We start from the raw sequence: 27,774 nt of genomic DNA on the forward strand, positions 1-27,774 counted from the left end.
TTGTGTGCCTAGAGCCTGTGCTCCACAACAAGAGAAGCCACCGCAATGAGAAGCCAGTGCACCGCAACGAAGAGTAGCCCCCACTCGCCACAACTAGAGAAAGCCCGCACGCAGCAATGAAGACCCAACACAGCCAAAAATAAATAAATAAATAAATAAAATTTTTTTAAAATCTGAAGAATATGGCCCCACCCTTACAACAAAAAATAGCCAGACTGGGACCTCCCTGGCAGTCCAGAGATTAAGACTGCATGAGGCGCGGGTTCAGTCCCTGGTCAGGGACCTAAAATCCCACATGCTGCATGGCACAACCAAAAAAAAAAAATAGCCAGATAATCTGAAATTTTTCTTTAAACACATCAGAGAGCTGAAGTCTCAGGGCAAACAACTTACCTAAAATCTAAGGAAAGACAGACACTCTCAAGGTCATTCCTTATATTCATCTCCTTTGGGGACAGTCCATCTTCCTGACCAATCCTGCTATGGAGAAGCTCACCACTGCAGAGTTGGAAATAACATTGAGTCAACTGGAGGGAAAACAAAAAATAAAAATACGAAACAACAATAACAAAACAACCAGCATATAAATTCATTGTAAATAGAATAAGGCTGTCTTGGGAATTCCCCCGCAGTCCAGTGGTTAAGACTCTGCCCTTCCAATGCAGGGGGTGTGGGCTCGATCCCTGGTCGGGGAACTAAGATCCCACATGCCGCATGGCACGGCCAAAAAATGTTTTACAAAAATAATAATAAGGCTGTCTTTAAGAAAACAGACAAAAGAGGCTGTAGTGAGAAAGGCAGAGTCAAAGTGGTAAGCTTCAAAACGTCTTAAGGCTAGATAGGATCAAAGAAAGGGGAAGAGATGGGGAGAGGGCATCTGGGGGAGCAGAAAAAGCGCAAGCTCAGAGAAAGAAACTGAAACAGTGTGTGTTGCAGTGAGTGGAGAGGACTGGCTGGAGCAGAGTCTGGGGAGGGCAGGAGGTACAGCTGGATTGGGATAATCAGGCCAAAAAGGGGAGGGCCTGCTAACCTGCACTAGGGGGACACACAGAACAAGATTACATTTAAAAGTTTCTCTCCAGGATGAATTCTCCAATGACGAATAAAATTTGAGTTCTGAATGAAGACTTTCCCACATTTCTCACATTCACAGGGTTTTTCTCTAACATGAAGCCTCCAGTGCTGCTTCAATCCTGAACTCTTGTTGAAGCCTTTCCCACACTCTGCATTTGTAGGGCTTCATCCAAGGGTGGATCCATTGATACTGGGGTTTTCTCTTTCTTTTTTCTTTCCTTTTCTTTTTTTCTTTTGGATCCATTGATATTGATTTAAGCTGACTTTTTGCTTGAAGGCCTTGCTGTAGTCCTTGCATCTAAAAGGTTTCTCTCCAGTGCTGACTTGCTGGCGCTGAGTTGATGTTAAAGGCTTTGCCACACTCTTTACACACCTGGAAATTGCAGATGTGTGAACTGACCCCAACATTTTTTTCTGATTTCTTATGTGCATGACATCTATTTTTTATAGGAATTTTCTCATTATTTACTCCCTCCTTTGCTGAATCTCTCTTATTTTTCTTCATTCCATCCCTTATGAGACTTCCTGAAGGCCTATCTTGCTCTCTGATTCACAGGTAACTTGAAAAGCAGGTCCCTGGGGAAGGTCTCTTAATGTTCCTCTGAGGCCAAGCCACGGGATTCACTTTTCTCAGAAATGTCTTGTTTTGAGGCCTAAAGCGCAAATTCAGCCCTGATTTCACAACCTGAGAAAAAATAATAAATGCAAATGTTAGAGAGGGAACTAGATCATCAAAGATACGACTGTATGCTGTAAATACACAGCTTTTGTATGTTTACAAATTGGTTTCACAGAGCATAGGGAATGAAGAAAGACAAGGAAAAGCCCTGGGACCCAAAATGGAAAGGGGCTACATCTGGTCTCACGGCCAAAGATGCAAAAGGAGACAAGATAATTATGGTTGGTTCAAGAGAGTAACATTGTTGAAAATGGAAATCTGATCATGGGAATGGCCTCAGAAGACCAAAGAAGAATGAAAAGTGAAGAGGATATTGTGTTGGGCGGGCTGGTGAGACTCCTCTTCATCAATTAAATGTCAAACAAAAAATTAAATAACTTAGATATTCCAACTTAGGGGTATGTGAGGAATGCTATCACGAAGCTTGCAAATTACCTGAAAACATAAGCAATATAAAAGATTAGAGAAAACAACACTGGGCCAGGAGAACAAAGATCAAACTTCCATCCACACTGACTAACTAACCATAACTGCAAGGTAACATTTTGCCATCATGATTTAGCCCTAGGCCATGACAAAATTTCACAGACTGGATGGCTTAACAGAAATTAATTTTCTTATGGTATAGGAGGCTGGAAGTCCAAGATCAAGGTGCCAGCTGGTTGGTTTCCTCTGAGGCCTCTCTCCTTGGCTTGCAGATGGCCAACCTCTTGCTGCCTCTTCACACGGTCATCCCCCTATGCATGTGCACCCCTGGTGTCTGTGTCCTAATCTCCTCTTCTCATATGGACACCAGTCTGACTGGATTAGCGACCACCATAACAACCTCATTTTAACTTAATTATGCTTTGAAGATCCTGTCTCCAAATACAGTCACATGCTGAGGTACTGGAGGTTAGGGCTTTAACATATAAAGTTGGGTGGGACACAATTCAGTCCACCTGCCATATGCTGAACCCATCCCGCTCCTAAGCACCGAAGCCTCACCATCTCCCTATGTACACGGTCCAAGCATGTTCCCTCCTCCTCAGCCCTAGCAGTTGCTATTCCCTCTGCCTGAAATGCTGCCCCTAAATATCAGCACATCTTGCTCCCTACTTTACTCTGGTCTCTTGTTCAAATGTCCCCTCATCAGAGTCTGTCCCTGATCACTCTATCTATCCCTTTCTATACCCCTTCCCTGCTTTATTATCCTTCATAGCATTTACCATTACTTGCCATAAAAATTTATACATTGTGGGGTTCATCCGTGTTTAACATACACCCAGGATTTTTAGAAATCATGTATGGTAAGGTCACAGACAAGGAGACAACTGCCTTTGAAAGAAGTACTTACAGTTCCTGAAAAGAGGGGGCATGCCACACCACGCAGGGGGCCCATGGGGAAGCACCATGGGATCAGTCAGGAGGCAGAGGAGGGGGCAGAAAGCATAGGCAAAAGCCTTTATTACTAGAGCGGTGGGAAGTTGTTAGGTGGGGACGTTCTCCTGCTGGGCAGGAAGCAAAACACAGATGTTGGGGTCTGTGGTTGGAAGGTTTGCAGTATGATTTTTGCACACCCAAAGGGGAAATATAATCAACTTTGGCTGTTAGTTTGACCCTATGATCAATGGATGCCAAATCATCAATTACAATATTTCTAAATGTTGGTTAGAATATCCCACATTTTTGGCGTTACACCAATATATTCAAATGTTGGTTAATAAGAGAATAAGGGAATGAGTTTCCATATGACTAGTTTATGCCTGTCGTCATGTACACCCATGTCCTAAGGGTAATTCTTGCTGCCACCACTCAGGTTCCAGGCTTCATCCTGTCCTCTCAGGCCAGGTGTACCTCTTCTCTGTACCTATCTTGTCTTATCTGAAACCTCTCAGAGGCTCCTTTTGGTGAATATAGATGGATGCAGCTTCACCTCGGACACAGTTTCCATGAAGTGCCTGCACTGGCTTACCTCAAAACTCAAGTGGACAGAGGTCAAAGGGAACAAAGCTCATCTGAGGCTTGGTTTTAAGGGACACAACCTGTCATCATCTAGCTTCTTCAATTCTTCTTATGGAGAAAAGTATGATTCTCAGTAGCTTAAGGCAGAGAATGATACATCAGCAAGATGGACTGATCACAACTCCCATAAAGAACCTCTACCCCAGATTCTGTTTTAACATTTAACATTGTTTTTACTGGCAGCATGATTCTCTGCTCACGAGAGGAAGATAACAGGCACATCTTAGAATGCTGAGACAACTCAGAGATCATTCCAGGAAGGAGCCTGAGAAAACTGTAGGTTCCATGAATCCAGATTCATAATCACAGGATCACAGGAAAGCATCCAGGAGAGGAAGCTGGGGGAGATAATGGACAGAGGATTAATAAGCCAAGAAGAAATGTGGAGCCCCCAAACTGTAAATAGAGTTCCCTAGAGACTACACACCAGAGAAAGGAAGACGTTTATTAAATATGCAGGCATCATTAGAGCGAGACTGAATCCACAGCCTGTGCTTTTCAACACCACCGCATCTCTCTGTAGTATGACTGTGCCGATGAAAGCTCTATTATCAAAAACCTCAATTCAAGATCCCCTTATCTGTCCCACAGGACAAGGATAGGCTATTGATGTGATCTTGCCCTTTTAAGTACTTTATTCTTGTGTACTCAATGCTACCTAGCTTCTGTAGAGTATTAATGTATTTCTATTAATACGACCCAGTAAAATTATACTCATAAAGTGACAGAACTGAATGAATCAATTTGCCCACTAAACAAACAAACAAACAAAATGTACATACGGTGTGTTGAAAAACATAGCTCCCCATATAAAACCAATCTAGAAAGAGTGACAATATATTGAAGTTCCTAGCCACTCTTGGCTAAATTCTCCACATATGTGTGGTGTGCCTTTAGTTTATCCAGTGGCCCAGTACTAATACTAGTCTGATGTTTCCCTGCCTCCCCAGCACCATTACCTCATGCTCTTTGTCATGTGTCGACACTGGCTTAAGGATCATATTTTTAATTTAAATTAATTTTATAGGAGCCTAAACAAACTATGTGATGCATTCAAATGGCAGATATAACTCTTGTGAATTATCAGTGTTCCCTCCATGCGAATGGCTTACTGAGAGTTGACTGTGTCTGGCTTCATGTGATAAGAATAGACTGATGCTATTCAGTCTATTCAGTTCCCTCCATGCTCCTGGCAATGTGTGAGCAATGTGTGGTTTCCTAGCATGTAATTGCTTTTAACAGAAGGCAGCAAAAGTAACTACCCTTTGATATGTGACGTCATTAGGATATTTGTAGTTTTCTTTCAAAAGAGAAGCTGGTGTGATTAGGTACCTTTTGTTCCATTAACAGCAATAATAAAGATGCTATCACTCCTCAAAAAAAAAAAAAATGCAGGCAAACACTGGAAGACCTTGAAAAAGTCCTTAACTCTCAACCTCTGTCTTTTTTCCTGTATTGAAATAAGATAGTTGGACTAGACAACTTCAAATGTCCTTTTCAGCAATAAAGTCAATGAGTCAAAGGAACAAAACTGAAACAAGACTTACAGATGGTTTAACAATAAATTTTGATGACTCCCTACTACTATTTTTTTCCTAGGATATATCAATGGATTTTAAGATTCTTCATTAATTTTATCGCTCTGGCAAGGGTGGGGAGAAGGTAAGTTGGAAAAAGAAGAATGGTAGTCATGTTAAAATCACATCCCAAGTTATAAGGCATGTCCCAAATATTACAGTATTATAACAGTGACCTACTGCCAAATCCCACTCTGTGTCAGCTCCTTAGTTCACCACTGGAAAACAGGGATCCTGCCGTGGATTGATTCTGCGAGGTACACTCATTAAAGACAATGCCTGCAACACAACAGCTGCCACTGGTTAGACCACAGATTCCCAACTGCATAAAGCTATATGTGCTGGTGGACCTCTACACTTTAACTGGTTTGTTTTGAGACAAAATTGTCACACCCAGTTCTCCTCCCTCTGCCCACACATCATGCATGAACAGCAAGACAAAAATCTCACAACCCAATTTCAGGTCTGCAGTTTCCCCAAGTTCATGGCATTCTGACTCTAAAGACTTCCAGGGGGACTTCCCTGGTGGTCCAGTGGCTAAGGCTCCGCACTCCCAATGCAGGGGGCCCAGGTTCGATCCCTGGTCAGGGAACTAGATCCCACATGCCGCAACTAAAGATCCCGTGGGCCGCAACTAAGACCTGGCACAGCCAAATAAATAAATAAATAAATATTAAAAAAAAAAAAAGACTTCCAGGAAGGTGAGGGAAGCAAGGCGTGTGGGTCATGGGAAAAGTTGTCAGATGATGCTAGACACCACATCTTTGTGGGTAGAAAGACTCTATTAAGGACAAAGAGTAGTTAAAAGTATGAACTGAAGGACACAAAAGAAAACACAACACAAATTCTCACAGGTAAAGCTCATTTCACAGAGCTTCTATCCAATATTAACACAGGTATTGTTTTCTTGCCAATAGAGTAAATAGGTACTCCTTGGACATGGATGTTCTATTTCTCTTTGTACCTATTTGTCTGATACAGTAGATATGACCAACAGACTTCCACATGTGGTTGCCCTATACGAGATTTTCTTAACAGCAGCACTAATGGCATTTGGGGCCAGATAATTCTTTGTCGTGGGAGACTTCCCTGTGCATTGTAGTATATTTAGTTGCATCCCTGGCCTCTAGATGCCCACTAGATGTCAGTAGCAGCCCTATCCCCAATTGTGACAACAACAAAAAAATGTGTCTGAACATTGCCAAATGTCTTCTGGGAGAAAGGAGCAAATTCACTGCCAGTTGAGAACCACTGACCTATACTGATATATTCACACATTCCTTGAAAGAGCAAGGTGTGGTTGAGAATGAGAAGCAGAGAAGTACGGGTGTGGTTGAGAACTAAGTGGGAGATTGAGGAGAGAGCGTAAAATCATAGATTATAACCAATCACTGACATAGTTTTGAATACTCACCTAAGGAACTTGGGTTTTGTTTTATAGACAAGGGAGAATCATTAAAGGAATTTCAGAAAGAGGGTGATATGATTTGATTTTCATTTTAAGGAAATTTTCTTGATCTAAGAATGAGGGAGGATTGAAAAGACAACAGCTATCACAAAACTCTGACGTGGTAACTATGGAGAATAGAGCAGAGGATGTGGAAAGGAAATGGCCAAGCTGCTGCATCCGTGAAATGGAATCATTAAAACATAGTCTATTTATGCAGGTGCAGGACAGAGAGGAGCTGAAGATTTCCATGAGGTTCCTGGCCTGGACAAGTGGGCAGGTGGTGGAGAAAATAGGGGTTAGTGTGTACCTGTGGGTAAGGATAATAAGTTCATTTTTGTACATGTGGCTCCCAGATGTTGTTCATTTTTATTTATTTTTTTTGGCCACACCACGCAGCTTGTGGGATCTTAGTTCCCTGACCAGGGATTGAACCCAGGCCCTCGGCAGTGACAGCGAGGAGTCCTAACCACTGGACTGCCAGGGAAGTCCCCCAGATGTAGTTTAATCCAAATGGGTAAATAATCCTGTCACCTGGTGACACTGTATAGAGTTAGAAGAGGGACAAGATTGGATCCCTAGGTGACTACTCATCTGTAGAGGGTGGACAGAAATAGAGGAAACTCAAAGGAGGCAGGAACTAACAGGTCAGGAACATCAGGAGAAAGTGGTGACCCAAGAGCCAAGAGGACATTTTCAAGGGGTGTAAATTATCAACAGGGATACATACGGTAGATGACGAAGCCCAGGAAGCCAGGCGCTGGCAGTAACCTCAGTTCAACGAGTTTGGTGGGAGCAGAGGTCAGTTGCTACGGGCTGAGGAGCTGGTGGACAGACAGAAGAGAAATAGAGAGTAGCTGTCATGAACCAGAACTAGTGTTTCAGAACAACTCCCACTCTGCAGGGCAACAGCCTCCAGCCCCACCTGCAGGTGGAGCCGGCATCAAGGCTCTCTGGATGGACCATGCCCACCTCTTATGTTTGTGCTGAGTTGATTGTCAGTTTCCATATTAACATCACCATGTGCGGCTTCCCTCAGGTATATCTGTCACCTTTTCAGAATACTTTCGCTTTATATATCCTGGGGGTTCTTTTTGTTTTGAATCTTATTTGCCACCAGTTTCCAGCATATATCACTCCCCTCTTTTTCTTGTTCCCTTTTCACTCAGGCTTGCATTTTTCAAAAGAACATCAGGGAATCTGATCTGCCACCCCCAAGGCAGAAATAGTAAGGGAGCTTAGCCCCATTTGCCTGAATACCCTTTGAGCCTCCCAGGAAAATAATAAAATAAATTTGGGGCCTGGTGGTTAGATCCCTTGCACTCAGAGTTAATATTTTCTCAAAGAGAAGGGGTCAGAGTGAAAAGCCTATGTCGAGTTTTCTACCGGGTGCTCTTGTGGGAAGAGAAATCTGTAGTATAAGACACAACCCAAGACACCAGCTGATTGTCTGCCAGACAAATGTACTGTTTGGCTTCTTCTTTCACACCAGTTCTTTCTCATTTCGTATGATATTATCAACAGAATAAAGTTTCTGTTATATACTTGACAATGAATAAGTTTTTATCGGCTTCAGGGGGTACAATACAGTGGAAATCAGAAGACATCGGGTCTCCAGCTGCATTCATGCTAAGCACACTTTAGCCTGGACTACGTATGCTGAAAATGGGGGTAGAGGCTGAACAATTCAGTTGCTTAACTCCAACATCTATATCACTTCCACCAGACAAATATAGTCCTTCTTTCGGAGAAAAAAAATGGTTAAAGCCAGCTCTTTTTGTTTTCTCTTTCTGCTACAGTAAGGAAGCAATTTTCCACTCTATACAGTAATTTACATCTCAATCACTGGCCAGAGGAATTGTCTTTCAACATCAGAGAATCTTCTCTAGGTCTGAACTCTGTCCCTCTCAATAGCTATTGGAACATTGTCCTACCTCTGAACTTTTCAGTTATGTGAGCCTATAAACATCTTTTATTAAACTAGTTAGATTTGGGTTTTCTGTCATTTGCAAATTAATTATACTGATCCTGGCTTATATTTGAAAGTACTGTCTTCTTGTATGGCACCTTAATATCACATTTTCTCTTAGTGGTCACACAAGCTCCTCATTTGTATTTCATCTCAGTTGCTTGGAGGTTAAGTGCCTAAATAGGTACCTTTCGTGCCCTAACCTTAACTTCGTGAATCCCACCGGACTAATGTTTGTCATACCGTAACATACCTTCCAAATTTGATGAAAATATACTCTCAGTTCCAGATTCTCCGGTGGATAATTTCCAATCTCTCTGAGGTAACTTCCAGGCTCCCCTACCCTACCTATGTGAATTTTGGGTTTGCCACGCCACCAATGTTTTAAGTCAGATCATGTGGAATGCCCAGGATTTTTTCGTATCTGCTAGAGACTTTGTCTTACTGGACATCCATTTCCACGTGCTATTTCTTAATCCTCCTAGAACACCTATCTTTTGCCATGTTTTGCTAATTCTCTCATTGTGATACTTCTAAAATTTGTCTTGCCATTCCACCACTCTGCCTACAAACATTTCCATCTTTGAAAGAGAGTTCCTAGGGTTGATCAACTTCCATGATCCTCTTCTGTAAGTCCAAACTGTTTCTTCTCTTTCATAGTTCCATTTCCGTGGGTTCTTATTCTTATTCATTCTCTCTCTCTCTCCCATTTTAAAATACTAACATATATATCACCTGCACTCTGGGAGCTTCTGAATATTTAGGATTTTAATGAGCACCTCCTTAGAGTCCCAATTGGAAAGTCAACTCTATTTCAACTGCTGCCTGCATAATGTTGCCACTGGTAGTATAGTGTTGCCAATCCCTCACTGATGCTCTTTCTTAGCATTTCTTCTTGGTGCTTCCCCCTGTCCAATTCCCTAAATACAGTTGGTATTCCATAAGACTTCATCCTGGGCCCTCAGATTTTGCTGTACTGTCTCTGGGGGCACTACTGTCCAATAGACCTTTCTGCAATAATGAAAATGTTCTACGCCTACACCATCCAATAAGGTAGCCAGCTACCACATATAATTACTGTGTGCTTGAAATCTGGCCAGTGTGGCTAAGGACATACATTTTAAATTTAATTTTAATACCCACACGTGGCTAGTGGCTACTGTATTGGATAGTGCAGCTCTAGGAGATTACATTCATTTCTTCCCATGGCTTTAAATACTTTCTGTTCGTTTGACCGCTCTCAAAGGTACAGCTCCAGGTATCACTAACCCAGAGGTCCAGCCCATATATAAAACCACCTACTTGAAATTTCTAATTGTACATCTCACACTTATCGCAAATGTTAATCCAAAATAGAGTTCTAGACTTTTCCATCTCCGAACCTATTCCCATTCCAGTCTTATTCAGTCCAGTAAATGGCACCACTGTCTAACTCAGCTGCTCAAGTCAGAAGCCAGAAAGCGATCCCTGATTCCTCCCTGTCCATTACCCTTGCATCTAAGCCATTGGCAGCAGCTCACTGATTTTATTTCCAAAATATATCTTAAATCCACCTTCTCTTCATTTCCATTACCACCACCCTCTCCAGGCCACCATCATCTCCAACTTGAACGGCTAGCAGTCTCCAACATGACCTCTACTCTCACGTTCGTCCCCTTACAACCCATTTTCTATTAGCAGCCAGAGTGCTCATCATCACCTTACAATAAGAATCAAACATGTCATTCCTCCACTGAATACCCTTCAATGACTTCTTTTCACTTAGGGTGGAATTGAATGATCTGGCCCATCGATCTGTATAATCCCAACTGGTGCCACACATGCCCTGTTCGTTTTGCGAAAACCTTCTGTTTTCTTGAACGTGCCAAACTCTTCAAACATCAGGGACTCTGCACAGCTGTTCCCTCTGCCTGCTGTTCTTCCTGTTCTTGATACAAGAGGCTCTTTCTCATCCTCTGAGTCGTACCTTTAATGTTACCTCTTAGGATAGGCCTTCTGTGAGCATCTATAGAAAGAGGGCCCCACTTTCTGTACCTTGTTCATTCCCTTCAGGGCACTTAGCAATCTGTAATAATCTTGTCCACTTGATTTTTTTTTTGGTTGGTCCCTTTAATCTTCACTAGATTAATGTTCCAGGAAGGCAGGGAGCAGGTCTGACTTATCATTCCTTTACAGCACCTGGCACAGTGCTTTGCATACAAGCAGGTGCTCGGTAATATTTGCATAATAAACAACTTCCTCAAAACACGTGTTCACGTCACTCATTTCCATTTCGTAATGGAAATGGGTCTGTGAACTCATACTCGTCTGTGTAGTACAAAATAAAATTTTTACTGCTTATTAGAGGTACTCTAGCTGGACTACACCAGACCAAGTTCTACTTACTACATGGCCTTTGGCTTCAGCAGTCAGAAACTCCAGTTATCAGTATGTTTGTACTTTTCAGGAAGCAGAAGTTTGGTCCAAGCAGGCCTCTGGCTCCTCCTCCTTGCTCCTTTATCAACAATTATATTCACTGGCTGGGAGCTTATAAAGTGGGGTGCCTAAATAGCAATGGGGCAAACTGCAGTCTGGAAAATGGCTCTAAAGGTGGGGAGTCTGGAATGGATGTTTCATCTGTTTTGGCCAGCGTTCTTCTTCTCTGAATAGGGCCTTTGGTTCTCTGACTCTTTAAGATGGTTCATACCATTCATTAATATCCTGCATTTCTTCAGTTAATATTTTAACAGCCTGTATCCCCTTTTTAAAAATACTTTACTTTACAGACTTGATTTCAAGTATAGTTAATTTTGGAATTCTTCACCTTCCCCTTACTTGCTGTGTAGAATCTATGCATGCCATTTATGTTTGATCCTGGACCTATGCAGGGCATTTGTGACCCTGACGCCAAGATACTGGATTATATTTCCACAGCTAACTGATTGAGGATACCCAATAGAGCATGAAGTGACCACTTCTCCCTCCTTTGGTGATAGCCCCACAGCTTACTTCGGGATGTAAGTATTATGGTGATGAGAAGGGGACAGACTAGGAGAGAATTTAGGATAGTGGTGCAATGAGAGGGATTGTAGCTCTACAGATTTTTATGAAAAAAAATTCCCACTTGGTTTACATTTTCCCAGTCCCAGAGTACTCTCTTATAACACAAGGGCAACCAGGTCTCTCAAGACTCTGCAACCCAGACTATCTCCACTGCTTTCCTTAAGTTACCTTGGTGACCTAAAGGAGGCCCACAACTTCTGAGGAAGAGAAGGTCCTGGAGTTGGCAAAGTAACAGCAATATCACTATATCAAATACAGTTTTAAGTGGGGTAGACTTACGGAAAGTAGTATTAATAAATAGTTGTGCGGGCGTGTACCCAGAAAGATACAGAAACAATGTATTGTCTCTGAGGAGGACTGGGAGACAGGAGTGACAAGGAAATTTACTTTTCACTGAACACCTTTTTGAACTATTTCAATTTTTTTTTATCATAAGTATGTTATAGCTAGTCAAAAATAAATACGTTTCAAAATTTGAAAAACATAAAGAAATGTGGTGTTGATCCTCAAAGAGTCATTTAGCCAGACTAACAGCATGAGACTATTAGAAAAAATATAAGACAGCACATAATTAAATACCAACTTGGGTGGTACTGCCTACAATTAGAAAACGAAGAGAGGTCTGTTCACCTGAAGGAGCTGGGTCTTAGATGAGGAAAGGAGACTTTTAGCCCAGGGAAATTTGAGCAAATAAAAACAGGCAGAAGCAGAAATGTGCACAGATAAAGAACAATAGATTCGGGAGTCAGATAGGCCTGGTTCCAATCTTAACTCTAAACTTTACTAGCTGAGTGAACTTGAATGAGTTTATAACCTCTTTCAACGTCAGATTTCTCATTTGTAAAATGAGGATAAGAGTACCTACCTTACAGGATTAAGAAAAGTTAAGGAGTGTATGTAAAATGGTTAGCACAGTACCTGACATAGAGTAGGTGCTCAACTAAATGTTGTCTAGTATGAATATGGCTGAACAGAGAGACCAGTCTTGCTGGAGTACAGGGTATCTACTCAGGAGAAGGGGCAAGACAATACTGGCTATTACAGTTACAGCAAACTGTGGGCAGTCATCTCATCTTGTGGCTGGGGTTCCTGTAGCATAAGAATTATAAACAAGTATCACCATTATGCATTCTCTAATGTTCAAGAAAGTGAGAAGTCTGACAGTTATAGGGTTTCTCTTTAGCATGGCGCCTCTGGTGCATAATCAAAACAGAATTCTGACTGAAGGCCTTCCCACACTCATTACATTTATAGGGTCTTTCCCCAGTATGGATTCTCTGATGACGAGTAAGGCATGCCTTGCAAATGAAGCTTTTCCCACAGTCAATACATTCATGAGGCTTCTCTCCAGTGTGGACCCATTGGTGCTGAGCAAGATCCAAGTTCCACATGAAGTCTTTCCCACAGTCCTTACATTCATAAGCTTTCTCCCCAGTGTGGATTCTCTGATGTCGAAGAAGGACTGGGTTCTGAGTAAAACTTTTCCCACATTCCTTACATGTATATGGTTTCTCCCTGGTGTGGATTTGCTGATGTTGTGTACGGCTTGTGTTCTGACTAAAGCCCTTCCCACATTCCTTACATTCAAAGGGTTTCTCTCCGGTGTGAATTCTCTGGTGCCCAGTCAGGTTTGATTTCCAAACGAAGGCTTTAGCACATTCTTGACATACGTAGGGTTTCACCCCAGTGTGAATCGTCTGATGTACAATGCAGTGTGACTGAAACTGAAAGTCTTCCCGCATTCCTTACATCCACAGACTTTCTTCCCATATGAATTCTCTGATGTTGATCAAAGTCTTCATTTTGATCAAAACACTTGCCACATTCTTCACATATATAGAATACCTGCTCACGTAGACCTTTCTGAGGTACAAGGTGGGTATAAACATCAGCATCCTTCAAATGCTCTTCTACTGAGATCATCTCATCCTTGACAATCACTTCTGTAATGTCACATGTAGTGTTCTCCACACTTTCCCTACTGGGGTAGGCAGGCCATCTCCTTAACCTGCTTTTCTCCTCTTCACAGGTTTTTCCAAACCAGAATTCCTGGGAACCACAGCACTGGGGTCCACCTGATAGCACCATGTGGTCCTGTGCCTCCTCAAAAGTATCCTCCTTCAAAATAAAACCTTCTTTCTCACTCTTGGACACAGACTCTGAAAGAAGAAACCAGAGCTGCAAATGTCATCATTACCCATGACAGAGTGACTAAGGTCACCAAGTGGTATTAATATGTCCATTTTTCTCCAAGTGCCACCCCTGTGTCTAAGTGGCCCTGACCTAGCTGAAAACGGTGAAACAGAGCTAACACACAGAAAGCAACCAAAATAAAAAGGCAGAAATTAGGCAGACAGTCCCTGAGGGCTGAGGGCTCTGATTTCCAGCACCAGAGCAAGCATGGGGCAGGCAGGTGGGGAGTTGTGGGCGGGGGATGCTCTTGGGAAATAGTTGAATTGAATTCTAAGGGAGTTAAGTCAAAATTCCTTCTAGGTAGTTCAGTTTATAACATGAGAAGAACTAGCCAGGATTCAGAGCAGAGGACCTGTTCAGAAATAAAGAATATCTGTGGTATACCTGGGGACCCTGAGCTTGTCACACACGGTGGGAAGCACAAAGAAGACTCTCTCATACTTCTCAACACTGAATGGAAATAAAGTCTTCTCATTCAATCCAAACACCAGGTCCACCATGAAAAGTGCTTCCCTGAATTACTTTAGGCAGTGTTGGGCAAAGTGTCTCTTTGTTCCATAGTGTCTTATTCAAATCTCTGTTACAGCATCACATTTTGTTATAATTATACATTTTTGTATAATGTCTCATCAGACTGTGAGCCTTTCCGGGATAGGAGCCATATATTACTTGATTTTTGATCCCTAGCAATGAACACAATGAGAAAAATACAGCATTTACCTTTAACGTATTGATTGACCACTGCAGCCAGATAGGTAAGCCTCTGTTCAGTTTGAGCCTAAGATGAAAGATCCATCCAAATTTAATTATCTTCACTTGTCCAAATAAAAGCTGAAAGTTTAGAGTTTACATTTCCTCTGATTAATTAGTTGATTTGGGGATTTTTAGACGGTCTTTTATTTAGAACATAAATGGAATGGAATTTTAACGTTTTACAAAGGAAAGACAGGAGAAAAATGTGTGACTGGGAGAAAAGTGCTCATTTCCCTCTCACTTACCGGTACAAATTAGGCTTGGACCCTCTCCTTGCAGTTTCGGTTTCAATGGCTCTTCCACCTGCTCAAGATGGGAGATCCCAGCAGGCTTTAGAAATGGATATCCTGCCAGGATCAAGATATAAATAAAGCTGACTCAGCTGGAGAAGTGGGGCCCATTAGGAAAGGAGCTGAGATGGAAGTGGTAGCTCCGGGAGAATGAAGGTTGGGGAAAGACTGGTAAAACAGATGACCTGAAACTTGAGAGTAATAAGAATATAAAGGATAGGAAATAGAGGTTCAGGGAGGTTGTGATTCCATCAGTTCACCAATATACAAAAACTTATCACTCATTTTAAAATGTCAAGAAGAAACAGGAAAGACTAAGGTCTCTTCTGCACCTGCCCCTAGGAGTTGAAAGCCAATTCATATAGAAAAGTATCAGGATAGGACAGAATTGCAAGGAGCTGTTCCTGAGGCTATGTTGGGAAAGCACCACCTCTTACTTTCCTTCCTTCCTACCTATTTATCTACTGCCTTCTCTTTTCACAAAGGATCAACAATGGGTCTCTCTATGGCATCCATAAGAAATGGCCTCAAAGCCTCATTCAGCCATTCCCAGAAGTCACTTCTTACTCTAACAATAAACACCACTATTTACAAAGGTCCACTCTAATAAATTCTTCAGACTTAGCTAAGATTGGTCTCTTTGTAACTCCCAGCTAAATCCTCCTAAGAAACAGATCAATTCTGCAATTTCCAAATGATGACCTTTCAGTGTGATGAATTGGGAGATTGGTATTGACATATATACACTAACAGGTATAAAATGGATAACTAAAAGAAACTGCTGTATAAAAAAAATAAATTAAATAAATAAATAAATATATGGAGAGGACTTTAAAAAAAAAAAATGATGACCTTTCATGCTGCTGAGGCAAAGGACTGTGTGCCTCGTGAGTATTCTCTTCTTCAAGACTCTGAGTAGGGACATGAGCTCCAAGGAGGGCTGCCGCAAGTCAGGGAGTTAGGGTTTTGCTCAAGGAATAACTTAGCCGTTAGCTTTCTGCCTAAAGCAGAGATGAGAATGCCCTTGAGTGGCAGGGAGAGTACGTACTGAGGTCCTGAGAGAACGTAGAGGACACTGTAGGTGCCTCCCTACATCCATTCTACCCCTCCCCCACTAGGGAGTAGCCAGGCCCTTTGGGTGGGAGTGATCCCAAGTCCAGCTCCTGGTACAGGCCCTCACTGAGCTAAGCCAAACAGGTTCTCCCATCCCACTCACTACATGAGAGATCCGTTCAGGGACCAGCAATCCAGGCCAAGTCCATCAGTGCACAGCTTTTCCCTGGCTGTAGAGACCGATTTAGAGCCGGCATAAGACTTAAGATGGTGCAGCAGAGCAATACTTGGGATGGTGATTCACAATGGTTAAAGTCTAAGGAAGGCCTGCTCTGTTCCTCCCCATTGGTGTGAAGAAGCACAGTCCTGGTTACAACTACCAATCACCTTACAACCACGAGAGCCAGACTATAGACAAAACCAACATACGAGGAGACAGAGAAGAGCAGAGACTGAAATTCTGATCAAAATGTACCTGCAGCCCATTCTACCTATGGACTTCCCAATTACACAAAACAAGAAATTCCTCTTTTTTATTTAAGCCAGTTTGAATTGGGTTGTTACTTGCAATCAACGGTATCCTAACATGGAAAGACTTCCAGACACAGCAAGGAACTGTGTGAATGGGGAAGTTGAGGGCACAGCTCAAGTCACCTGTGCCCACAGAAGAGGCTCTGTGGGAAGAAGATGAAATGCGGCCAGGGGGCAATAAGAGGACACAGTTCTCAGTAGGAAATTAGGAGCAGGGAAGCCCTGTGTTGGGCCTAAACAAATGCCAGGGCTTTCCCACCAGAAATCGCTGAGGAACAGGAAGTATTTGGCTCAGGGTTATTTAGACTTCTTGATTTCTAATGATAAAAATGGCCATGATACCCCAAACGGCAGTCCGAATCTTCTGCTGGAAGATTATAAGCAGGCCAGGAAAGTAGAAAGGCCACCTCAGATCAGAAAGGAAACAGAGAAGTCAGGGAGTAAAGATACATAACGGCCCTGAAAAGAACAGTGGAGATGGGGAAGAGGCAAAACAGGTGTATAAAGATGGCACACAGAGGAGCCCGGATGAATAAAGCAAGGACTCAAGAAGATGGAAAACCATGGGAACACAGAGGAAAACAAGGAATCCCACTGGTGTCTGCAGCACTAGGTTAAGAGAACACACACCCATGACAATTTAAAGATTAAGATAAGGGAACTGGTCAGATGACTGGCACATGTATCCTCACTCACCTGAGGAGATGCCCTTCGGGCCCTCTCCATCCAGAGCTCCCTGAGGAGCCAAGCTCCATGGTGCTTCCCCTCATTCCAGCTGGAAAATCAGAGCCAGCTTGGGAAATGGAAATGCTGTTTGACAGGAAGGAAATGGGACAGGCAGGTGAGTAGGGTGACACAGAGCAATCCCAGGGCTCCTCCCAGGCCTGTGTCTTCAGGGGCGGGAGGGGAAAGAAGGGAAATTACTAGGGAGAACAAGAAAAAGAAGGCCGGGAAAAGGGACAGGAGACCCAGGGAAGAGGGGCCTGGAGGCTCACTAAGGTCAGGAAACAGAGAGGAAGGGGTGCTCAATAACAGCGTGAGTGAGCAAAGATGACTTCACTCTTTGAGGAACTGAGCTTTCTTGTGCTTTCCCTCTCTGAGAGCTCTCAAGTTCAGACGTCTGCATGAGGATGGCTGGTATTGGGCTGGGTCTCCCAAACTGAGGTGGTAGGAACTGAGGGCTCAGAGGGGCACCAGGAATCTTCTCTCCTCCCACTGTATCCACAGCACATGAGTCAGGAGAACAGAAGCTCTCAGCTGGGGGTAAGGAAGTCCTATGTGAGGCCCGAATTGATATCAGGACTTCCTACTTCCCAGCAACCACTAAGGTTGGGTCATTAAGGATCCAAGAGCCTGAAGTTGCCACTCAACTGAGGTTATCAAAGACTCCTGAGCCTTTGAGGAAGAAGGAGCCAAGAAATTCCAAAGGGTAGAGGCAGAGTCCAAAGGGAAAGACCCTTACCCAGGGAAGCCACAGCCCCATAATCCTCCAGCATCACATCCCTGTACAGGGCCCTCTGAGCAGGGGCCAGGCCGGTCCATTCGTTCTCAGAGGAGTAGATGGCTACATCCTCGAAGGTCACTGACTCCTGAAACAACATGTGTTTAAATGCCCTAGGACAATCCCAGGACCCAGGCCTGGAGTCTGGGTAGACCCAGGCACTAAGAGGTACTGGAGGGGATGCCCACTGAGTTTCTGGATTCTGAATGTCTAAGGGAACTCTCAACAGATTTTTGCCCCCTACTTACAAAGATATAAGGGATCAGCTACCAATCTTCTCATGTCTCTTCATTTTTACTTCAGCAAACATCCTCTCATCTTTTTCATGAGTCTCTGCAAGTTTTCCCTTTTCACTCCCATATGTGCTCTAAGTGCCATCCTTTCTCCACAGTGTATCCTCCTTCAGAGGTCACCAACCCTTGATAACAAGACCAACTGACATTTATTGAGCCTGTGCCAAGCACTTTATATATATTATTCTGGGCATGCCTCACAGACTGTAAGAAGGACATTAGACCCATTTTACAGAAGGGAAACTGAGACTCAGAGATTAACATCCCCCGAGTTAAAGAGCTGAGACAGAACTCAGGCCTGTTGGACTCTCTGGCTCTTACCTACTATGGCACACTGTCTTCTATCCTCACTCCTGCCACCCCTGCCGCCCCTGTCTAGGACCCTTGCTCTTCTCTCCCTCCCAGTCACTGCCACCAGCCAAAGAGGCAGCTAAGGGCCCCTCAGAACACTCAGGCTGCTCGAGAAGCTGTATTCAACAGGGCAGAGCCCAACTCTGACTACTCCCTAACGCATCTACCCTACTCTTTCTTCCCCACATCCCAGTCCCAATGTTCCTTTTTCTGTATTTCTGGGAGCCCTAGCTCCTGCACCTTTTCTTTTCTTGCCTTTCTCTCTCACTCTCTTCCTTGAGAAACACAAACAGTGCTAACGTGGAGCCATCAAGACTTATTATAATTCCCGGCCACTGCCTCATTCAGGATCTCAATCTCCATACTATGGAGGGGCCAATTCTGGTCCATTCCCATCAGTCCTTGCCCGGCAATGTTCCCACAGCAACTTACCCAGCATTCCAAGGCTCAAAGACTTTGGCTGGCTCACTTCTGCCTGCCTAAAAAAGTCCAACTCCTCTGAACTGCAGACAATTCCAGTCACCATTCAGGGACCCAGCTTACTTCCCAAGGATCATCTCCTGCAAGACCACCCTCATGTCCTATACTGTCATGGTTCCGTTATGAACCCAAACCCTTTCCTTACCCAGATCTGCATCCTTGGACCTACACCGCCCCCCGTCCCCACCCCCCCCTCCACCCCCGGCCTGAAGATCCAGATCCTTCCTCCTACTCCTGCAAGCTCATGTTCTTCTCAAGACCCACCTCAAACAAAACCATCTCTGTAAAACCAGTCGTGGAAATTCTGGTCATTCGTCGCCGCGCACAGCGCTCTGTGCTGGGACACCTCTGCCCCAGAACTGGCTCACGCCTGTGCATCTGCACGTGTGCTTCCCCTGCCGCCGCAAGCCTGGGGGATGTCGAATCCACTCTGCCCCTACCTGTTCCTCCGGGCCCTCCACTCTGGGCTGTACCCCGATTTATCGGTAGCCGCACTGCCTCCTCTCCGCCCCTCATCTGGGCCTAGAGCCCGGGTCAGAGCCGAGCCAGCTTCGTGGCGCCGGCTCAGCGCTCACCGGGCCCAACCGGGGACTGCCCGGGGTCAGGGAGGGACGCTCCAGACCTGGGCGGGCCTGACATAGCGGCCCCCGGCCCGGGAGCCGCCCGAACAAGAGCCAGGCTCCAAGCCCCAGCCAGCCCCGTGCCCAGCTCCCCACTTTCTGCGTGGGCCAGGTCTCTGCATGCGAGAGGCGGGGGCTGCAGCACTCTTGCCATTCCGGCTTCTCTAGGACGGTGGAGGGCTCCGTGTCTCCATGGTACTCCCTTCTCGCCATGCAAAGTAGGGAGGGGAGAGTGGTCCAGCTCTCCCAGAGACACTGAGGGCTCCGGGCGCTGCAGAAATCAAGGAGAACGGTAGGGGGGGTGGGGGGAGGCTGGGGAGAAGGCTTCCTCTGGGAATCCTTTCCCGGCCCTTTTCTTCCCACTGACCACTCTTCTCCACCTCGTTGCACCTTTGTAGGATGGATGCTGGTATAAGGTAGCACATCCTTCACTTGACTATGCCTGTTCACATATCTGCCTCCTTTTACTAAGTTCTACATTCCCAGAGAGCAGACTATGTCCTTGATATGTTCATCTTTGTGCCTCTAACATCCGCCCAATGTCTAGCACCTCTTAGGGCCCAATTTCTTTAAGTGGCATAGAATGTTTGTTGAATAAAAGCATGATTAAATGTTGAACCAGTTTTTCAGTTGAAGAAAGTAAGGCCCAAAGAGAGGAAACGACTTACCTAACATCACACAGCATGTCAGGAAGCTATGCTTTTAAAGAAAGTTGTGGAAATAAAGGAAGACCTCCCAACTGAGAACAAGCAACGGCTATTTATTCAGAGCTTATTATAGCAAGGAAGTCAGCCACCATACTTGCATTTGGCAGAGAAGTGGGAAAGCTTTGTAGTAGGAAAAAAGGAAGGCTTCAGGTATGCTCTGAGTAAAGATTGTAGGCATGAGGGCTTACTAGAAGCAAAGCATCTTATGTGATTGGTTGGGAAGTATTATTCAAATTCTGGCTGTTTGAGGCTGGTTACTACAGGGGTTATTTTGGCTTCCTGGACTGATTGCTACAGATAGTAGTTTGAACTCTTGGACTGGTTATTGCAGATAGTGGGTTGGTTTCCTGGACGGGCTGCTGCAGATTGTGGGTCACAGTTCTATTTTTCTATATGGTTTGGCCATTGTCCATTTGTATATTCAGTCTCTTGGGTGAACAAGGTAGGAAGATGATGTCTGCTTCACAGGAATTCAAGTCTACAGGTTCAGATGCATTATAGCTACCCAGGTACTGAGAGCTTACAGATACCATACCTATGAAAAGTCACAGAGCAAAGGAGACCTCAGATGAACTCCCAGGCTTGTTGGTTGGTTGGTTTGTTTCTAAGAGGATACTGGAATAACTCATAAAGGGACACTAGCTGATAGTCTGTGAGTGCTGAGAAGGAAGCAGAGATTCTTAACTTGGGGAAGATCACTAGGAAGGTTGAGCATACAAAAAAATGTTCCCATGATTTTCTTTGGGACCAGATGGAGAAAACTGAACTGGTGACAAAACAATTATGGGAGTTTTAGCTCAGAACAAGGAGACCTCAGATAACTGATGACTAAGTCATCGTCCACCTGAAGAAAGGTCTCTTATGACTATGATCAGCGTTTGGTTCAAAATTTTTTAGAAAACTAAAGAGGAGAGGAATAGTCTATCATAATTAACCATATATTTTTACTCTATTGTTCTTCTGTCAAACACACAGCAGCAGGCAAGGCCAAGGCCAAGGCCAACTCCTAACTGATTTGACCAGTAAAGATACAATACGCCATTTTTAGATTCATATAATGTATTACTTACATAAACAGCAAAAGGAAGAGTAGCCAAATATCCCAGTTCCCCAAGTCTTTGTCCCACACACCAAAAACAATGACACGGAAACGAAAGGGGGCTGGATGACTGCCACGTGGGTTGTGGGATACGCCTTGCTGAGGAGACAATTGTAGACTGCAGCTAAACAGTGTTATAGTCTGCAGTTATAACCTGAGGAGAGTGGGGCAGAAAGCCTCATACCTCATCAGAATCTGGGAGGCAATGACAAATTCTCTCATGGCAGCCTCCCACGGGGATAGGGACAGAAGTGGGAGATGGCCTCAAAATCTTGTAAAGTTCCTCTCATCCTCTCATGTTCTGGAATGATCACAAGATGATCTGCCAAGACTCAAATCAGCTATAGTTCAAGCCTTTGCCTGCAAGGCCTACATAGATATGTGTGAAATTGCCAGGGGCACCATGGTAGAGCCATTCCCCTACAACTTTACCTCCTAACTTATAACACAGAAAGAATTCTCGGGAGCATAAGTCACCACATAGGTCATCAGATACTCTAATTAATTGTACAGATAAAGGATTGGGCCAAATATATTCCATTTGTCTTAGGTAGCACTGGACAAGAGTGACCATGATTACGACTCACGGTAGTATAACCAGACTCACTGGAGGAAAGACCATGTCAGGCTCCACACCCAGAGCCAAGCCAACTAAATGTGTCATTAATCCAGGTGAGACAAGAAAAACTAGCAATGGCACATACCCCAGCTAAACTGGCTAGCAAAAAATCCAGGGCAATACAATTGTCCATTACCATTCATGCTAGAGAATTTAGAAAAATCACTGATCTGTGAAAAATGTACAAGGGAGTCCAACATAACAGTATGAGGCTAAAGGGAATCACGTCAATGTCCATAAAGTTAATCCTGTTCTATTGTTTCTTGATGAGGCTGTTCCTTTCTGGAGTCAATGGCTGTTGGGAGGATTCTGAGTTTTTAAACTAAGATCATCTGCTGGCCAGTAGTCAAACTGAGGGTAGTGGCAAAAGCCTGGGTTAAATCAGCCAGATATCTCATAGACAAAACCTAAGATAGATTAACGATCCCTCCCTCTGCCCCTGACTTCAGAGTCTAAGGTGTTTTCTTCTTCCCAACCAGGGTTGTTCCTCTCCTTCCACAACCACATGATCATTACAACCAGTCTCTGCAACAATTACTTCACCTTTTCCCCAATCCTCCCCATGTCTTCCCACACTATACGCTTCAGCTCATCCCTAGTTAGCTCAGAAGTTCCTACTTATAAAACGTGTAACACCCAAGACCATCTCCCACCCTCTGACATGTGAGTCATGCCAAAATCACCTTAGGAGTTATCACCTCATAATTCATGATCATTATAATCATTTTCTATAATTGCCTAAATCCAGTTACAACTATAATTTCCCACCTGAGTACTGATTTCACTATATGCCATAAGTTTTGGTTTCCATTTTCGTTCATGTCAAGGTATTTTCTAATTTCTCTTGCAAATGCTTCTTTCAAGAAAGCATTAGGAAGCTTGTACATGGATTCTTGCAGACTCCATGTGTGTCTTTTTCCCTTATGATTTGGCTATGTATCCTTAGTACGCCACTGTAATAAATCTTAGTCATGAGTAAAACTATATGCTGAGTCCTGTGAGTTCTTCTAGGGAATCTCTGAATGTGAAGGTGGTCCTGGAGATCCCTGATATGGGTTATGAGAACTAGATGGCATAAAACATGTAAAGCATTTGGTGTAATTCTTGGCTCATGGTAAATTCTCAAAATAAGAATGGTAAAATTCTTAAATGGTAAAAAATAAGTGGTCACGGTGGCAATGGGGATGACCAGCACAGGGCCATGAACAGAATAGGCACCCAATGTCAATTATTCCAATCCCCATCCTACTCCTTCACTCTCTTCCCCTATATGCCTTCATATCTCTTAGCCTCTTAGTGAATGAACAGCCCAATACCTTCATAATGGCATCTCATTGTCGGCAAGTACCTCAAGTTCAGCCTCCTGTTTGATATAGCAGAACAGCAGGGCCCAGAAAGGTGAAATGAAATGTCCCATATCATGTCGTGAGTTGGTGACAGAGTTGAGACAAGAATCCAGGTTTGCCCTTTAAGTCCTACACTGGCTTCACTGTCACCTGGTACATGAGATGCAGACTAGGAGTAAGGTAATTAACCTGGGGCCAGGCTGTCAAGAACCCAGGTGCTATGGATGGATTTCCTTCTCTTCCTGGAAAAAAGAAAACTTGAAAGCTAGGGAGGAAGAGGAACCATAAATAAGCCCAACTCTTAAGTTAAATGAGACTACTTTCTGATCTAAAGGTAGAGTGAAATAATTTTTTTCCCTGCATCTCCATTTCAAAGGTACTGCTATTGACTCCTAGGGGTGAGGCAGTGGGCAGGAAGTGGCTAGCACTGGAGGAGGAGTCAATATCACCCAGAATTGGAACAAAGGGCAAACAAGACTCAAGGGATAGCCAGTGTATCCGGTCTAGAGCATGCCCAGAGGAACCACAGCAGGTAAACGGAATTCTTTGGCCGGTGCACAGTTGCTTAAAGTTCTGGGCCATTTATAGAATGAAAAGACATGAGATCTGACGGCACCAGAAACCCACTTGAGCCCTGTGGGTCAACCCACTCAACCCAGGGACTTCCCTGGTGGTCCAGTGGTTAAGACTCCACGCATCCCTGGTGGGGGAACTAAGACCCCACATCCCACATACCGCGCAGCGCGGCCAAAAAAAAAAAAAAAGAACTCAACCCACCCTCCGGCCCACCATGTAATGTGCAAATGAGGTGAGCAACAGAGGAGCTCAAAAAATGTTGAAGGGTAACAGAAAGGGCGGGCTCGTATAAGAGGAGAATTCCCAGGCTTGTGGCCTTAAGTGGTGGCTTCTCTCAGCGCGCGCGCGTTGGAAACAGCAGCGGCCTAAACAGATAGATTAGGGGGTCCCCTGAGAAAGAGAACAAAGAATGACCTTCTTGAGAACCCATTTTGGCCTAACCCATTTTGTGATCTAAGCCTGGCTACAACGCTTGCCCTTTAACAGGTCTCAGTAATTAATGATCTTAAAGGAAGGAATGCAGAAACACGGGAGGAGCAGTCAAGAAACCGTAGTGCAGGGCTTCCCTGGTGGCGCAGTGGTTGAGAATCTGCCTGCCAATGCAGGGGACACGGGTTCGAGCCCTGGTCTGGGAAGATCCCACATGCCGCGGAGCAACTGGGCCCGTGAGCCACAACTACTGATCCTGAGCGTCTGGAGCCTCTGCTCTGCAACAAGAGAGGCCGCGATAGTGAGAGGCCCGCGCACCGCGATGAAGAGTGGCCCCCACTTGCCGCAACTGGAGAAAGCCCTCGCACAGAAACGAAGACCCAACACAGCCAAAAATAAAAATAATAAATAAATAATAAATTTTTTTTTAAATTAAAAAAAAAAAAAAAGAAACCATAGTGCAGCCTTGGGGCAGGGTCCTGGTTCCTCAAGGGATATACATAATAACATATCTTTGAGTTCTGCAGGAACTAAGGCCCCCCCACCCACCCAGGTGGAGGATGGAATTAAGATGTCAACCCTCCTGAGTTCAATCAACTAAAGCTTGGACTCTGTCAACCTTTGCCCCGATTCTGTGTTAAATTCTGCTCCCCTCAAGCCCCCCTCATGAATATGCATGAAATATGCATGTATCATTAGCTTAAACCTTCCCCAACTTTGCTGTTCAGGGTGACACTGCTTTGGGAAAGAGCTCTGGTGTTCTCCTTACTTGCTGCAAGTAATAATAAAGCCTTCCTTCTCCCGATCACAGTGGGCGGGAAGGAGTCAGCCCTCTCCGACAAGTCGTCGTCGCCCCCCGCAGCCCCACTCCCTTACTGATTGCTCCGCAGACGAAATGAGAGACACACAGCCCTCTGCGCAAAGTTCCGCCAACTTACGGACAGAGGGCGCCTCCGGACCAAGAACTGCCTGCGGCGCCAACCTAAAGACGCCTTTATGGAGGGGGCGGGGGCCGGAAGTACGTCACCGCCTTTCCGGTCCTCAGGCCCCCAAGGCCGCTCTAGCAGGCCCGGAGGTCGCCTATGCTTATCGTTGATCCTCCTCGACTGCCCCGCCCACCATGGTGACTCCGCCCCCACCCTCACCCGGAGGTGCGGCTGGAGCGGGGAAGGCTGAGACTAGCTGCAGGCTTGCGGTGCTTGCTCTGCACCGCTGGGCCCCGGCCACTCCGGAGGACTGGGAAGGCAGCCGCGTGGGCCGATTTCCCAGGGGCAGGCCAGCCTCCACCTGCTGGTCCATCTGGCCACCCTTCAGTGGCCCGGACCCAGACGAACGGGTGGCTGGACCTGCTGGCGTGGGAAGGGCTCAGTGCAGCGTGATGGGTCAAAGCCGGAGACTCTTCCCCCTCCTCTGAGCACTCCGGCCACATAGGCTCCCTTGGGACGACCCTGCCACATGCTTTAGAAGCACGTCCCCTACACCCTTACACACAGCACACATTGACCTGGCCTTGTCCTCCGGGTCTCCACTTAATTACCACCTGACCAGTGTGGCCTCCCTGACTCCCCACCCTCCTTCCCGCTCTGCCCTTTTTTTTTTTTTTTTAAATTTATTTATTTATTTTTGGCTGCGTTGGGTCTTTGTTGCTGTGCGCAGGCTTTCTCTAGTTGCCGCGAGCGGGGGCTACTCTTCATTGCGGTGCACAGGCTTCTCATTGCGGTGGCTTCTCTTGTTAAGAAGCACGGGCTCTAGGCGCCCGGGCTTCAGGAGTTGTGGTTCGCGGGCTCTGGAGCGCAGGCTCAGTAGTTGTGGTGCATGGGCTTGGTTGCTCCACGGCATGCGGGATCTTCCCGGACCAGGGCTCGAACCTGTGTGCCCTGCGTTGGCAGGCGGATTCTTAACCACTGCGCCACCAGGGAAGCCTCCTATTCTGCCCTTCTTTGCAGCACTTAACACAATTGTAATTATATGCTTCTTCAGTCAAGGCCATAAACTCCAAGAGGGCAGGGACAGGGTCTATCTCATTTAGGGTTGTAGCAAAATTTCTGGCAATTGAGTGCACATTAAATATCTGTTGAATAGATAGAAGGTGCTGTTCCAAGAAAGGGGGGAATGAATGGATGAGTGGGTGTGAGTGAATGAATGAATAAATGAAGGTGAGAATGAATGTAAGATGGTGCTGCCATCCATTAAAAACTGAGGGACAAAGTTCAGCTTTTTGGAGTTGACCCGCAGTTTCTGATCATATATATATATATATATATATATATATATATTTTTTTTTTTTTGGCCGCACATCTTGCAGAATCTTAGTTCCCTGACCAGGGATTGAACCCGGGACACCACAGTGAAAGCACCAAGTCCTAACAACTGTATCACCAAAGAATTCCCTTTCTTTTTTTATGTTTTTAAAAACTTATCTATTTATTTATTTTTATTTTTGGCTCTGTTGGGTCTTCGTTGCTGCACGCGGGCTTTCTCTAGTTGGAGCTACTCTTCGTTGCGGTGCGCGGGCTTCTCATTGAGGTGGCTTCTCTTGTTGCAGAGCACAGGCTCTAGGCGCGCGGGCTTCAGTAGTTGTGGCTCGCGGGCTCTAGAGTGCAGGCTCAGTAGTTGTGGTGCACGGGCTTATTTGCTCCGCAGCATGTGGGAATCTTCCCAGACCAGGGATAGAAGCCGTGTCCCCTGCATTGGCAGGCGGATTCTTAACCACTGCGCCAGCAGGGAAGTCCCGGGAATTCCCTTTCTGACTGTATTCTAAGGCTAAGGAGAGTTGGTGGAGCTGAGTACTTGCTGTGGTTGCCATGAGCAATCAGAGAGGACTTCGTGGAGGCAGAGTGTGGATGCTTTCAGCTCCCTGCTGGGAGGAGCTGCACAAGGCAAAGGGAGCTCCCTCAAGAGGGGGTGTAGGAATCTTATGGTCGTCTGAGGAGACAAAGTCCCTGTTTGCAGGTCATTTAGGAAGTTAAAGAGTAACTTGGGGGTTATCAGAACTGGTTGAATCGAGTCTGAACCTCATCACCTATTGCAACAATGAGCTAGGTTGCTTTACTAAACCCTGAGAGTCAACGGCACAGCTTTCTCCTTCTTGGGCCTGCTGGCAGGGACCTGGCCTAACATCTCACAGAAGGTCCCCGGTAA

The 27,774-nt window shown here is 45.0% G+C and overlaps 1 long non-coding RNA gene across 2 annotated transcripts; it reads right to left on the bottom strand.

The window, feature by feature from the left end:
- Positions 1–399: 399 nt before the first annotated feature.
- On the bottom strand, positions 400–18,179 carry LOC132374883 (uncharacterized). Of its 2 annotated transcripts, XR_009505792.1 has the most exons (7): positions 18,075–18,179; positions 17,309–17,422; positions 14,984–15,085; positions 14,706–14,763; positions 7,512–7,605; positions 1,031–1,759; positions 400–498 (listed from the first exon to the last, which is right to left on the bottom strand). It is a non-coding gene; the product is annotated as an uncharacterized LOC132374883 (long non-coding RNA). The 2 variants fall into 2 exon arrangements; XR_009505793.1 differs by lacking the exon at positions 14,706–14,763.
- Between the last annotated feature and the right edge of the window lie 9,595 nt (positions 18,180–27,774).

Source organism: Balaenoptera ricei, chromosome 11, assembly GCF_028023285.1.
Source record: "Balaenoptera ricei isolate mBalRic1 chromosome 11, mBalRic1.hap2, whole genome shotgun sequence".
Classification (NCBI taxonomy): Eukaryota; Metazoa; Chordata; class Mammalia; order Artiodactyla; family Balaenopteridae; genus Balaenoptera; species Balaenoptera ricei.